Genomic DNA, 15,499 nt, shown 5'->3' on the forward strand with positions numbered 1-15,499 from the left:
GGATTAGTGTGTTAGTGTGCCGTAGGACATTTTAAGTGTCAAAAGTGTGCCATGGCAAAAAAAAGGTCGAAAAACACTGGTTTAGATCATACCTTCCTAACTGTCAACAATTTGTACTGGTCCATAATAAACCATCTACCCAGATTATGGTAAAATGTGGAGTGCCTCAAGGCTCAGTACTGAGGCCCCTGTTGTTTAGCAGATGATACATATACCTCTCCATAAAACCTGATGAATTAACACCGTTAGCCAAACTTGACACATAAGAGATTTAAAGACATGGATGACGAGTCATTTCCTGCTTTTGAACTCAGATAAAACAGAAGACATGGTTTTAGGTTCTAAAAAGATGAGGGATATACTATCCACATCACAGGCTACATATAGTGATCTTCCACTGACCTCATCCACAAGTGTTAAAAACCTATGGGGTTATAATTGACCAGGACCTAGCACTAAGTAATCACATAAAACAGATCACCAAAACATAATTGTACCATTTAAGGAACATTTCAAAGATAAGGAAGTCCTTATCCTTACCAGATGCCGAGAAATTAATGTTTTGTCATCTCAAGGATAGACTATTGCAATGCTATTGCAATGCTATTATGCTGGCTGTAATAATACCTGTCTAAAGAGCTTACAGCTTATACAAAATGCAGCTGCTCACACACACACAAAAAATATGAACATATTTCCCCCATCCATTCATTATTTTTGGTTGAGTATAAAATGGGACGGTGGTAAGAAGTGGGGAAAGCTGTCTATAAGGAGTTCGCACTACGTAAGGAGTTCATCAGGAGTACTCTTGAACACCTGAGAGAGTCTACTGTAACAAACTCTTTGTAACTTTGGCATATAGGCCTATTAAGGAGACTAGTCATCATGAGCAGCAGGATCACCCAATCTATCAGCTTTTTTTCTGCTCGTCGTTCTATTGTGACATCAATGGAACCCTGCAAAATCATTATTTGATTGGTCAACAGCTCTTTTTCGTATGCGAAATTTCGCATGAAATGAGACTAATACGAATACACGTGTTTAATAGGCTGCGTAATTTCGTGCGAATATTTCGTCTGAAAAATCGGACTCAGTGTGCACGGGCCTTTAGACAGCTTGTTTGAAATATCAGCCTTTATTATTTGTACAATATATAGGCTATTTATTGGTAATATTAGTAGTGCTGCCGCGATTAGTCGACTTAGTTGACCTAATAGACCATGAAAATTAGTCAACGGCATTTTTTTTTTAGTCGAAGAGTAAAAAAGTCCTCAGCTCCTGTCGCCTTTCAAAGTAAAAGTAGTATAAGTATACTCATGTGAGGGAAATTTGGTCTCTGCATTTATCCCAATCCGTGAATTAGTGAAACACACTCAGCACACAGTGAACACACAGTGAGGTGAAGCACACACTAATCCCGGCGCAGTGACCTGCCTGCTACAATAGCGGCGCTCGGGGAGCAGTGAGGGGTTAGGTGCCTTGCTCAAGGGCACTTCAGCCGTGCCTACTGGTCGGGGTCGGGGACACTGCTGGTCCGGAGCCGCGGAGTGAAATTAATCCCCGGGGCTTCGTCTGATAATTTGCTGCGCAATTGATCAAGGAACTGCGGACCGACAGAAAAAGAAAAACGTTTCTGCAATCAGTAGGAAATACTTGCTAATTTAGTGTCAAACATAGAGGCATACAATTAAATGGTGGTATGAGCGTTCATTCAATGCATGCGTGTGCGCGAGAGAAACTAAAACCACTCGATAATGTTGGTAGCTCCGATTCAAACTATTGGAAGGCTATTTAATTATGAAACAACATTTAATAGAACGATTTATGCAACTTCCAGAAAAACAGAGCACAGACTATATAATACACTATCTAGCATTGTATTGTAGTCAAATTTGAATAACGTGGCCAAAAGCTATTGTGGCATAATTAAATATCATGTCAATATTCGTTCCATTTGCCTACCAGTGTATGATGTTTGCATGAGGGAAACATCCCAAAACAATGGCACCCATATAATCGCTGTTGTTTTGAGAAGTATTTATCATGCAACCATGCAAAAGCAATGAAACTATTTTAATTATGTTTTACATTGGTAAAGCAGTCATCTGATATGCATATTTTCACAATGTAAACAATGTTAGCACTTTAAACATTGGTTGCTTTGAAGTGCATAACAATATAGCATAACAATAATAATTGTGATGTGATCTAATGATTTAAATGATAATTTGATGGGGGGTGGGCCCAATGACTCCAAAGTATGCCATACCGGGCCTCAGGTCAAAGAAGTTTGACAAACATTGAACATTGTCTATGTCCATGGCAACACTGGCATACAAATAAAGTCTCTCAAAAGGTCTGACATTAGAACTGAGGGTAGCATTTTAAATGGGTGATTTTTTTTTACACATGTTTTTGAACAGTTTCTAACAAAAGTAGGGTGATATAACAGATGCTGTTGATGAACCCATTGACACTGTACAAGTGACAAGTCACCTTTTTGTCTTGAATTGATGAACTGTTACACTTACTATGCCAAACCAATGTCTGTTTTTAAGGATCAGAAACAAACCGACAAACTTGCACTTTACAATATTTACGGAACTTGTCTAAAAAAATGCTGTTGATATTGAACCCAGTTACTCCTTTTCCTTTACTTATGCCACACCCAGGGTAGGAATTTCACGGCGGCCACGACGGCCATGGCCGTCGTAGCTCCTTGGGTTGGCCGTGAGGCCCCTTTGAAAATCAGAGGTTTACAGGCCACGGTGGCCTTGGTGCCCCCTTCTTTCAATATTCTGCTTTGCGTCCTACTAATAGCGATTTTTATTTAGCCTGTGGCCTGTCAAAATTATCTTAGCATTCACAGCGCAAATTAATTTAGTCTTTTACGCAGTGGAGAAAGTGACAGCGCAAAAAAGAAAGTGCGTCCAAATTCACCCATTCTCAGTTGAACTACTCGCGAAGTAGCCTACTGTATTCATCACACAGACATCACAAGTATCACATGAAAGAGCTTTTTCTCAGCTTTTAAACGATGTTAGCCGATAATTGCTGTGTTGAACGGTTCGCGAGAAAAGTAAATAATATAATTCAATTTAATCATACATTCTACTGAAGGTTTTGCGTCCCATGATCTCCCTACCCATTCATCTCGGTGGAATACTTAACGAACCTTTCTTTTAACACATGACAAACCATATATCAGAATAAACAGCAGACCTTACCGAACACAAAGGTGTAAAGCAGTCCCCTGTACATTTAGCCGTTCCAGAGTAATCCAGTTTTGAATTTGCAGTAAAGTTCGACATACATGGATGTCTCCAAATTTGGGCTTTAAGTTTTACAATGTGTTTAAATTGTTCCACATGATTTCATAACGGGCCAAATACAAAATAAATGTTACAAATATCACCTAGATATTGGTAAATCAGAGGACAGCTGACTAAGAATTTGTGAAAGTAGCCTTAATGATCACAAAATGCTAAGCATGCATCTAGGCTATTTGAGTTTCTTAAAGCTGAGCTGTGCTTAAATTGTTCAATACATGATTTCATAACAGGCCACATATAAAATAAATGTTATATATATAGCCTATCTGTAAATATTAGATGATCAGATGATTTACAGTTCTATGTAATATGTCATGTTTCATGTTTTTGTAATGTTTTATACAGTGATGCAGGTCTACTGCAGTGAATAGGCTAAATACAACTTTGATAATTTTTATAGCCTACTACTGTATAGTTAACTTTGGCCTTGGTGCCCTGACATGTGGCCTTTGTGCCCCCCACCAAATATGCCCAACTGAAAGCCAAGTGGCCTTGCCCCCAGAATGGTGAAATTCCAAGCCTGGCCACACCAATGTCTGTTCATCAAACTTTATTTTTGATGGCACTGAACTGAAAATGTTAATGGATTTTTTTTTTGTAAATTTAACTCATTAAAACTTGTATCAAACCAGTTTTTGTCTATGCTGTCAAACGTGGATTAGTTATGTTCCCAGTTTTTATATTATATTAAAGTGATGACCTCCAATATATCATATATCAGAATATTCTATTACTGTTAAGCCCACTATGAATATTAAAATACACACAGCCATGTTTCCTGTATCATACAGCTTTTCTACTGGGAGGTTTACAACTTATTAACAATTTACCCAAGTTTGTCACTACACCACATAGGCCTACTTGGAATACCTCTCAGATGTCTGAATGGCACTGATCTCACTTAAATGTTTATGGAACCTTTCTGTGAACTGTGAATAATGCTGTTGATGGAACTTTTCTGTCAACTGTGAACTATACTTAACTCACTAAACTTGTATCAAACTAGTTTTGTCTATGCTGTCAAACATGGATTATGTTCCCAGTTTTGATATCGGACGTCAGGTCACTTTATCATATATCAGAATATTCTATTACTGTTAAACCCACTATGAATATTAAAATACGCCGAACCATGTGGCCTGTATCAGTGGCCTGTAGCTACATGTATGACCTTTGCAGCAAAACAACCGCGTGAAAATCTGTTCGGTATTCAGTGAGGTATGACTAATTAAATGTGCTGACAGCTCATTGCACCAGCCAAACAGATTACACTGAGTGGGATGACCGATCCAAGATGGCGGCCCCACGTCTCGCCAGCGCTAGTAGGGAGTAGCGGTCGATGCAGCGTCTATGTATATTATGTCTATGGCTGTAAGCCTGTCTGTAAAAGTTACCCAAGAGGCTCTTTTACAGAGCCACGAACCTGATTTCATTTAGAATCCGTTGAACAACTCCAGTATGCCATGGAGACACAAAAAAATGAACATCTAGGTTTGTTGGGTGCCAAACAGATGGGGGCAAGTGGGACTCACTGATATTAATAGCTAGCTGTGCTAGATAGACTTGCATGCATATTACAAGGGCACCAGGTCATGTAATTTAAGGAACATGGTACTGCAAATAAACGGAAACATAGTCTACATTGCAGAGCGACTTCAACTTTATTAATTTATGGTGAATAAATGTTACACTACTGTGCACACTGCACAGCCCCATGCTTTTCTGACGAGGCGATGCTAGCACGTTAGCAGCGGTTAGCTTACTATGCTAACCTTAGTTGTCTACGAGTCTCGTCAGTGACAATCATATTATACACAATGCTGGCAGTGCTGAGAACAACAAACGACCTTGTTTATCTTACTTACATTGAGTTAACTGTTTGGCTTAATCCATAGAGTGGTGGAGCACTGTTTCATTGTGGTTTGCTAAGGAGTAACCCTTTGCTTAAAATAGGGGAGAGCTGGAAGGAGATAATTTAATCTAATTTAACATACATAAATTACAAAAAAGCATAATCAAGATTGAAAGCCATTATTCTGTGTATCGGTGTTGCGTTAATCCCACACATCGTTTGGCCGTCCTTTTTCAATTTACATCACTAGTGGGGGCAGCCGTGGCCTACTGGTTAGCGCTTCGGACTTGTAACCGGAGGGTTGCCGGTTCGAACCCCGACCAGTAGGCATGGCTGAAGTGCCCTTGAGCAAGGCACCTAACCCCTCACTGCTCCCCGAGCACCGCTGTTGTTGCAGGCAGCTCACTGCGCCGGGATTAGTGTGTGCTTCACCTCACTGTGTGTTCACTGTGTGCTGAGTGTGTTTCACTAATTCATGGATTGGGATAAATGCAGAGACTTCTTTCCCTCACGGGATCAAAAGAGTATATACTTATTCTTATACTATACAATCCCATAAAACTGGGGGAAAAAAATCACGGCTCCAGGACTTAAAATTCATTTTTCAAAATCATTTTTCTTAGGTTATTCATGTAGGGGGGATTTACACAATTTGGGGGGGGGGTCGATTCTGATACCAAGTCAAGAATTGCGATTTCGATACTTCTTCGATACTTTTTTTTAAAAAGTGTTTGATTTTGGTGCCCCCACCACCCTGACGTCATCAGTAATACTGTAGTGGGATCATTCACAATAGTGGACATCCTAGATTCTGCTTGACTCTCTCCACACACACACAAACACACACTGAAAATGATGGCTTATGTGATATGTTTCTATTTCATATATTTTTAAATTCATATAGAGTGTATTTAGTTAATAATGTATTTTTTAATGTATAACATTTTACTAGTAATTACTAGTAGCTAAACATATTTAGTAATATGAATGCTTCATTTTGACGTTTAACCTATAACACAAGGCATATCTTTAATGTGGTGTGTAGGTCTAATTGAGTGCACATTGGTGATGAGTAGGTGTAATTGAGTGCCTGTCACTTTAAGAAAATACCTGAGAGTAATTAGCCTCCCTTCACCCTGACGGTTTTAGGCTAGTGAATAAAAGTCGCTAGTGAATAAAAGTTGTGCATAGTGAATAAGGAAATGCGGATGCAAATCATTATGTTTTCTATGTTATTAGACACAATAAATGTTCAAAAAACTAACAAGTCGAAGACAATCTTTCTGGGATCAAGTGTTGACGTGACTGAGCTAGCAGGATAGTTACCAAGGAGCTCTTTCCAGATGTAAAAGTTTGCCATGGTTGCGCAGCCTATTTGCGTAAGCGCAAAGTGGTTCTCTCTCTCTCTCCGTGTGTGTGTGTCTGCATCGGCATGAGGCTATGTTCATCGCATTATGATGGCTAGAGCTGCGGGACTTGAACAAATTATGCGCAATACCCGCAATCCCGCAGTGAAATTTAAGCCCTGCGGCTCCCAATGAATTTCTATGGAGCCGTAAGGTGAAGCTGTCGGACTTTGTCTACATGTGCAGAGCTACTGGACTGCCATTGGCTCATCCACGTTCGATGGGCGGGGCTTGCGATAGGTCAATTGCAGTTTAACCCTCTACACCCCAATGGAATTCTACAACAATGCCCCAAATTCCTGTGAATTCCAAGAGAAAGGGCAATTTGAGAAACATTTCAAATAACCAAGAATAACTAAGTTTAAGCTAATAAAAAGTGTCAATTGTAAGTTACTTTCAGTTTAAAGATTAGAAATGGCTCTTTCAAATGATATATGATCCATTAAGAATTATATTCATGTTTCCTATAGACGGCCATAGGCCTAGTCACTTACAGTCCTGTCTATTGTTCCCAGGCAGTTTGCAGACATCGGAAGAATTACCAATGTGATGGTTACTCCCTCCACTGTGCCCACACTTGTTGACTGCGTTTTTCAAGGAATGTTTACTATGTAGTCAAACTTAGTAAGTAGCAAGTTATCAAGACTAACTTCCTGTAGCTGAGCTGTGTGACAAAGATTCTGCCTATTTACCATATTTGGTGCTGGGCTGGTGTAATGTAAATTTCGGATGGTGGCTTCACATAAAAAAAATATGACCAGGCGCCACTGCTGTGGATCCCCTGAAATAGCCTTGGGCACCCCATAAGTCTAGTTACCCCACTACATATTTTATTTTTTTATTCTGACGCTTAGTGTTCTAAAGACGTCAAATTGCCGGTTATCAAAATGATAGCTAAGGAACCAGACACATGGATGGCTATGAAAACTAGAGATGCACCAATTGCAATTTTCTGGGCCGATTCCAGTTTCCTTAAACTTTTCTTAAATAGAACATTTTAACATAGAAATGTAATCAACAATTGAATGGCTGTATAAAAAATGGAACAGGTAAACAGAAAGATTCTTCTGGGTCATTCCACGTCAATTCAACCAGGGCCCATGCACTTAGGTCTCAAAAAATTCTGAAAAAATTACCAGGTGTACGTTACCTAGGAGACACTGTAAAATTACTTTTATGTAAGATCAATACTTTCCAAGATCCAGACAGTTTTACAAAAACATTTTAAATATTGTTTTCTTTATTCTCCATGATCCCTTCTTTTTAAAAACACCAATTTGACTTGTCTTATGCAAATCTTTCTTCTTTACTTTCCACACTGAACATGGGCAAAATTGATTAGGTAATCCGCCATATATGACAACACGCACGTCTGTTTTACGGTGAAACGCTTCCGCCTGTTAAAAGCAGGTGTAATCCAAATTACGGTTAAATGCATCAATTATAAAACCTTGTAGAGACAGCTGAATAAGTATTCAGAGCATCAGTTTTCTTCGCTGTAGGCTACTATGTCAAAAGCAACTCAATTCAAGTGCGCTTGTGGTTCAGCTGTGTGCACGCAATTAACTCATCGAGTGCAAAAAACGTAATATTACGTTTTTAGCTTTTTTTTTAAATTACGAAACTAGACACTCTAACACACCTTATATGTGATTTTGGGAACTCTGTGATGAATGGAAATGAAATATATGACGATCGAAAACTCATGAAAACGCACAATCTGGACATTTTATCTGGACATTTAAATCATAACTCGGTTGCCGCTTTGGGTTGAATCAGTGACGATTGCACGTCAGCTCAAAACCAGGCCATTTTCGTGGGTCTATCACTAGGTGGCAGTCTCGCCAGGTCTCGCTGATCACTTCCCGGAAAGTTTACAGGTAACACTTCATATTTCATGAAAGACATTATACCTCCATTTCGTTTACATAAACATTTACAAATGTACACATTTTGTTCATGTTCTCACAAATACAGTGCAAATATATTTTGCATCAAATATACTGCGGTGATAGTAGCACAAATGGGAGCAAAGAATTGTTTTTAATTTGTGATGTGTGGCATGGGATATGTGAAGTTGTTATTGCTGTGTTGTGTTTGCAGGATAAAAAAAAAATCTCTGCGACTTCAAATTCTACAAAATCTATTGCCACAAGTGCTCAGGAGTTTTGCACCAAAAATGCCTTCATAGATTTAACACATGCGTGTCAAAGATTGGGCAGAAAAATCGGCTGAGCAGTTACGCGCATGTGCAGAACGAATCGTACAGGAAGCACAGATCGGGTACCGACAACTTTCACAAAATCGACATCATGAATAAAGAGCGTATAGGGAGGGAAAGTAATCTCATCGCCACCTACTGGTTGCGTTCCTAGAGTTTAGCGGAGTGGATGGGATTTTTTTTTAGAAAAAATATATCTCGGTGCACATTGGGATCTTAATTTAATGCTTTCCATATATGTTAGGCACTGGGGTCACCTTTATTGCTTCTAGTGGTCATACCTTATTTGAGTTTTGGTCTTAACATGGTGATAATGAACTACAGTTGCATGTGACGTCACGGGTTTGGGCGCTTAATCTCTAACTGATCAATACGGCAATTTGCTTAACTGGCTTAACATATTTTTGTAATAACGGAACGTGATGTAAACCGCGTGGTGATTACCTTTATGTCTGGATAACTGGTGTTGTGCTTCTACTCACATGAAGAGCTGGCAGTAAGTGTTAAAGTGCGTATACACTGTCGATGTGTCGATGCTAACCTGGCTAATAGAGTGGTGAAGTCCCGCCCCTTCCGTTTGCCTCCATGGGACCTATCTTTCAAAAAAATTTGAACGGCAGTCTATGGCGAAAAAGATATTATTTTCTGGTCCCGGTTGACTTGTGCCTTGAATTACCCATATGATGTTTGTCAATTTTAAAGACAATTTTTCATGTAAAGACATTTGCCGTTTGTTTCGTAACTATTGAATTACAACATTGTGAAAGATCGTAATTCCAACGACTACAAACCCATCAGTCGCGCTAGTGACGTTAGCTCATTCACAGCCACACTAGATTGTACAAGCATACCAGCAACAGGTCTTAATTGGGCTTTCCTTGCCGAAGAAAATACCATGAGTCAGAGGATTAAACACATCAGGTAAGTTGTATTCGTCCATAGACTGTACATTACATACTGTTAAGTGACATAGCAGGCAGCAAGATGCAACCGTTAACTAGCATAACAGCTCTTATCGTTTCATTACGTTGGTGACGTACATCGTGCGAGACGAGAGATGTAGTCCACTGAGTGGATTCGCACAAAACCAACATAACTTTTGAAGTCTATCGAACAACAGTACTTTCTTGACGTGAAAAATTATCTTTTAAATTCACACACATCATATGTGAAATTTGTGGCACAATTCAAACTGGACCAAAAAATAATTGTTATCTCTCCATTAACTCCCGTTCATAATTTTTTTAAGATAGGTCCCATGGACCGGAAGTAGAAGGGGCGGGACTTCACCACTCTATAAACAAACCATGCTACCGTGAGTAACGTCGAAGGGTAAAGTCACGTGACGTCTTTTGTAGTCCGTTTATGAAACAAAAGGAGCAATTTCGATTTTTTTTTAAATAAGGCAAAATAGGGCCTGGCATTTTCACAGTTTGAAGATTATTACTGTATACACACTGAAAAATACTTTTGGTGGATAACTTTTTAAAAATAGGTCTATGGGACCAGAGAATGTCTAATAAGGGGAGAACCTTCACTCTCGGAACTCTTCCGGTGTGGTACTGCATCTAGGGGCGCTCGCGGGCGAGTCCAGAATGAGAGGCCGTTTACACGACACCGCCGGGTGGATTTTCTCTTACCGCTTTCACACCTTTAACGACTCCGGCAAGAAAAAACCTTGCGTGTACACACAGAGGTGTAACCGGCTAAATGTGCTGTAGTGCATATGCCAGACCAGTCGATGGCGCCGCTGTGCAGAAGCTTCACGACAATTTCGCGTGAATCGCGTAGAAGAAAACATTGTTGAAACAGTTTGTTAAGCCAGAGAATGTCTAATAAGTGCTCTGGTTAAGCCGTCGCATGAAATAAGGAGACTACAGACAATTCGGTTTTCAATTCAACTGTTAAACTAATAAAGTTCATTTTCAAGGTATGTGACTGCTATGTGAAATTTCAAATACTTAGCCTACGCATTGCATTAGGTCTGAGCACCACTGGAGAAAACACTAACATGCAGTAAGCTAATGTTTAACTAAGTTAAGCTAACGTGTGCTTCTAACTTAGCCACTAAAGGCTGATCGGCTATATTGTGCACATAAATCATGACCGGGGAAAGAAAAACATTTTAATATGATAAAAAAATGGTTTGTTTTGTTTTGACAAGCAACATGTCCGGTCGAGTGCCGTGGCTGAGTTGAGAGGTGGGGCTATGTGGTCATAAAGTTGCCGGCTTCGCACAAGCGTCTACACGGCGAAAGTTAGCCGGCGGTTTCAAAAAATCCCACTTCGGAAGCCGGTTTCAAAAGCTATCGGTTTCAGTCTCCTAAACTGCTGGCGTCGTGTACATGCAAGGCGTAACCGTTAACAAAACCTCACCGGTTTCACAAAAACCGGCGTCGTGTGCACGGCCCCTGAATGGAGGTCTATGGAGCTGTACCCCTCAAAAGCCACTTTTCTCGGGATATAATTTTTTTTCAAGTAATTTGAATATTGTATTCGAAAGGGGAGGCAAAGACAGTACACTTGGTTGAGTATTATATTTTTTAAAGACACTTAATTGTTCTAAAAAGCCTTTCAAACGTGTCAATGACGTCATTCATTAGCATGATCATAGCATAGCATAGCATCAATGCTAGCGTGTTATGGGCAACAACGACCCAACCTGTAAGAAAACGAAAGGACATGACTCCCGGATTATTTCACTTTTGATTGATAATCCATATCCATTTTGCGAAAAATAAAATAAAATCTGAGGGTTTCAGTTGTTAAATAGGTGAAAACAATAAATGTAGCCATGTATTTTGGGCTCGGCCGCGATCGCCATCTAGGTGAACTCTGGTGAACTGCAGCCAAATTCGGTTTGTATGGAGGCTCTCCGTAGACGGGCTCTGATGGGACTTAACATTGGAGCTGCTCTTCGATAGGAACGCAACCACTTGGGGCGCTGGTTTTCACTTTCCCTCCCTATGAGCGAGCTAACAAACATGTTGGCGAAAACGTCACCTACAGACAGCAAACGTTAAATGAACTAACGTTAACTGCAATCCTAACGACATTTTGATGTAACGTAAACTTCGCTATTCTGCAACACATATTTTGATATTAGTTGCAGTCAACTTGTAGTGAATGTTACGCTTAGGTAAAGTTGGCGTCATTACCTAACTAACGTTACCGTTAGCTTATTAAATTAACATAGTCGATAAGGGGCCAACCGAACTAATAAAGGGAAATAATGTATTATAATATCACAGTAAGGTTAGTAATAAATAAAAGTGGTTGCTCATTGTGTGAGGGCAACGTTAACCGCCAAATGAGATCCGAGATTAATAACCAACACTAGAAGCTACCTTAACCTTATTTACTGGTTTACCGTCACTAGAATTCTGTGATGGTTGCATTCACTAACGTTCTAACTGTTACCTGTTGCTAGCTCGCTAACGTCGGCTAGTTGCGTTGCTCCAGGGAACTTCACTATTATTTTAATACATAGATCAAACAGCTGTGGCAGTAATTAACATCATGTAACTTCATGAAAACGTCTACTAAACAAAAATAATTAAATAAGTAGCTTGCCTGCGATCTTGCTAAATTCGATCAAAATTACCTCGCTTGGAGATGATGCTGAAGCAACAAGTTGGAGACACCCGACGTTATCCACAAACAGCAGTCGCTAAATTCCACGGGAACGTTACTTGGGGTGGTGATACACTTGTTCTTCGTAAGTCCTTGTAAAGTGTCTCTCACGTCAATTTAACACAGCAGTTGAGTCTTAGATTAGAGGAGAACTCAACAGAAGGCTTTGCCTGTCATTTAGTATGTTTAAATTCTTTTAAAATTAAGTTTCACAAACGTTAACACTCTATTAAGAGATGGATTTCAACAGGTTGACGAACGGAAATGACGCAGGATAAATCCTTGAGGAATGTGTTAAAGGGCCAGGGGCCTCATTACAGAAACTTCCTGACTCTGAAATCCTATCTTATCTCAGTTTAGGATGACATTTAGGACTTTCGATATTACACAAGCATGTTTTCTAACTGCATTTAAAATTCAAAAGGAGTTATTTTGAATGTCCTAAATTCAAAATAACTAAGTGCAGGGAGAAATGTAGCAAAAAAAAAAGTGTTCTGTTTTTTTTTTCACTTCTTTAGTCAAGTCAAGTCAAATTTATTTATATAGCACATTTCAAAGCAATAGCATTGCACCAAAGTGCTTTACATAAAATAATAATAATAGTAATAATGCATACATACATATAAACATAGAAAATAAGGGAGAGGTGAGGGGGTCAGGGAGTGTTAAAAGCTAGGGAGAAGAGGTAGGTCTTTAGGTTGGATTTAAAACTACTACTAATAGTGGGGGAGGATTTCACAACATCAGGAAGGCTATTCCAAAGCTGGGGAGCATAGACAGCGAAAGCTCTGTCACCTTTGGATTTAGGAGAGGCAGAAGGAACACAAAGAAGACACTGGGAAGATGGTCGAAGAGGTCTAGGAGGACAGTAAGGAATTAAAAGATCACATAAATACTGAGGTGCTAAACCATGTAAAGCTTTGAAAACAAACAGAAGAATTTTAAAATTAATTCTGTGTTCCACAGGAAGCCAGTGCAGTTTAGCCAACACAGGTGAAATGTGGTCACGTTTCTTAGATCCAGTCAGTAATCTGGCTGCAGCATTTTGGACCAGCTGGAGTCTGTTTAAGGTAGATTTAGTTACACCTACATACAGTGACTTGTAATCAAGTCAGCAGTAATCAAGCCTAGAGGAAATAAAGGCATGTATACGGATTTCTAAATCACTGTAGGAGAGAGAAGACTTGAGCTTTGCTATTGTTCTAAGTTGGAAGAAACTACCCTTAACAACGCTGTTGACTTGCTTATTAAAAGTCAGAGAAGAGTCTAGGAAAACACCTAGGTTCTTGACCACACTGTGATGGTTAACAGACAGAGGGCCAAGAGCCTTGCTTACATTGTTGACAGAATTAAGTGGTCCAAAAATGATTACTTCTGTTTTGCTGTCATAGCTGTAAAAAGTTGTTAGCCAATTCTTAATGTCATTAAGACAAAGAAAAAGGTTGGCCAATGAGCAGGAATTTTCAGGGGCCACCGGTATATAAAATTGAGTATCATCTGCGTAGCAGTGGTAACGAATATTGTATTGATTGAAAATGGAGCCCAGGGGAAGCATGTATAAAGAAAATAATAGAGGCCCTAAAATAGAACCCTGGGGGACACCACACTTAATGGGAGCAGATGATGATAAAGCATTGCCTAAATGGATCTTGCCTAAAAGGATCTTGTGGTCAATGGTGTCAAAAGCAGCACTAAGATCTAACAGAACCAATAGGGCAGTGTTTCTCAAAGTCTGGTCCGGGGACCACTGGTGGTCCGCAAGCTATCCCAAGTGGTCCGCGAGCAGACATGGTAAAATATAATATCTTGCAATGTTGAACCAACTTGTATGTAAATACAAACAGTTCTGCAACATGCCTATGTAAGCTACGCCAGTTTAAATCATATGAATCCTCTGACACAAAAAGGAAGGTGAGTAGGCCTATTGTGTAATATACTGTTGTAGTAGGTTTACTCTTTCTTTTAGCTAGTGGTCCGTGAGGTTTTTTTTTTATTGTTTAAGTGGTCCTTGGTCTGAAAAAGTTTGAGAAACACTGCAATAGGGCACACGAGCCAGAGTCAACAGAGAGCAGTAGATCATTATGGACCTTAAAGTGGAAATGAAGCAGTGAGAACTGTGACCATTTTTTGGTTGCTTTTTCATTTTTGAACATACATGGATTTTCATTAAACCCGAAATTCAAGTAGTTTCACTGGAAAATGACATGTCAATAACGACTTTCGCCACTAGGGTGCGGCCATGTTTTAAAAATGCAGGCGCTACGTCATCAGAATGGTTAGCGTTTGTTCGTGGATGTTTTATCCATTAGCGGACGTTCACTTTATTTCAATATGCCTACGCAAATTCTGTTGATGTTTGTTTTTGTGTTTGTACAAGAACAAGGGCCGCTGTAATGTAGCCTGTAGGTCTATCAGAGACAGTACTTAATTAGATTTAACTTCAGTTGCAATAATGTGTTTGGATGTTCTCGCACAACTTGTGGATTACCGCGACCTGAAAATGCAGTTGCATCGTTGATGAATTGGTGAATAAACTCGGGGGAGCGAACTTCTCATGTGTGAGTAAGAGGTTTCTTTTTGTGATTGAGTAGTATCGATGATTGCATTTGTTTCACTCAAGAAGTAGTGGAAACTATTTGCAGAGACTTGCGAACCATCGTGAGAACATGTTGTGGGTACACTAGCCTACGTCTGACTTGTGTAGCCTACTGTAGGTCTGTGACTGTGGCAGGCATGGTTTTGTGGGTAGGTCTACTGTACGTCTACGTTGTTTATGGAGACTAGGCTAGGCGTCTGAGTTTTTATTTGTTTATGTAAGCTGACATAAAATAACAAGCTGTTCACTTTAAGTAAATAAATGCACGGATGTGCCGCTTGTAGCAACCATATATTTTAGGGTTCATGCTATGCTAGTTACAGTATGTGCTTGTTATGTTATGCTATGCTAGTACTGTATCGCAGCTTCTACCATGATAATACATTGCAGAACAACTGAGTATGGGTGTAAAAATTAGTGTAGTCTCAGGTGATCAGTGTAGTCCGCACAACCTATCAA

The 15,499-nt window shown here is 39.6% G+C and overlaps 1 protein-coding gene across 1 annotated transcript in view; it reads right to left on the reverse strand.

Annotated features, from left to right (window-relative positions):
- Positions 1 to 12,720, reverse strand: part of epb41l5 (erythrocyte membrane protein band 4.1 like 5) — a 293,140-nt gene extending 280,420 nt beyond the window's left edge. Inside the window, exon 1 of the mRNA XM_042066156.1 lies at positions 12,416 to 12,720. The gene's annotated coding sequence lies outside the window, so the exon portion shown is untranslated. The remainder of the gene's footprint in view (positions 1 to 12,415) is intronic.
- Positions 12,721 to 15,499: the final 2,779 nt, after the last annotated feature.

Source organism: Alosa sapidissima, chromosome 2 (assembly GCF_018492685.1).
Source record: "Alosa sapidissima isolate fAloSap1 chromosome 2, fAloSap1.pri, whole genome shotgun sequence".
Taxonomy (NCBI): domain Eukaryota; kingdom Metazoa; phylum Chordata; class Actinopteri; order Clupeiformes; family Clupeidae; genus Alosa; species Alosa sapidissima.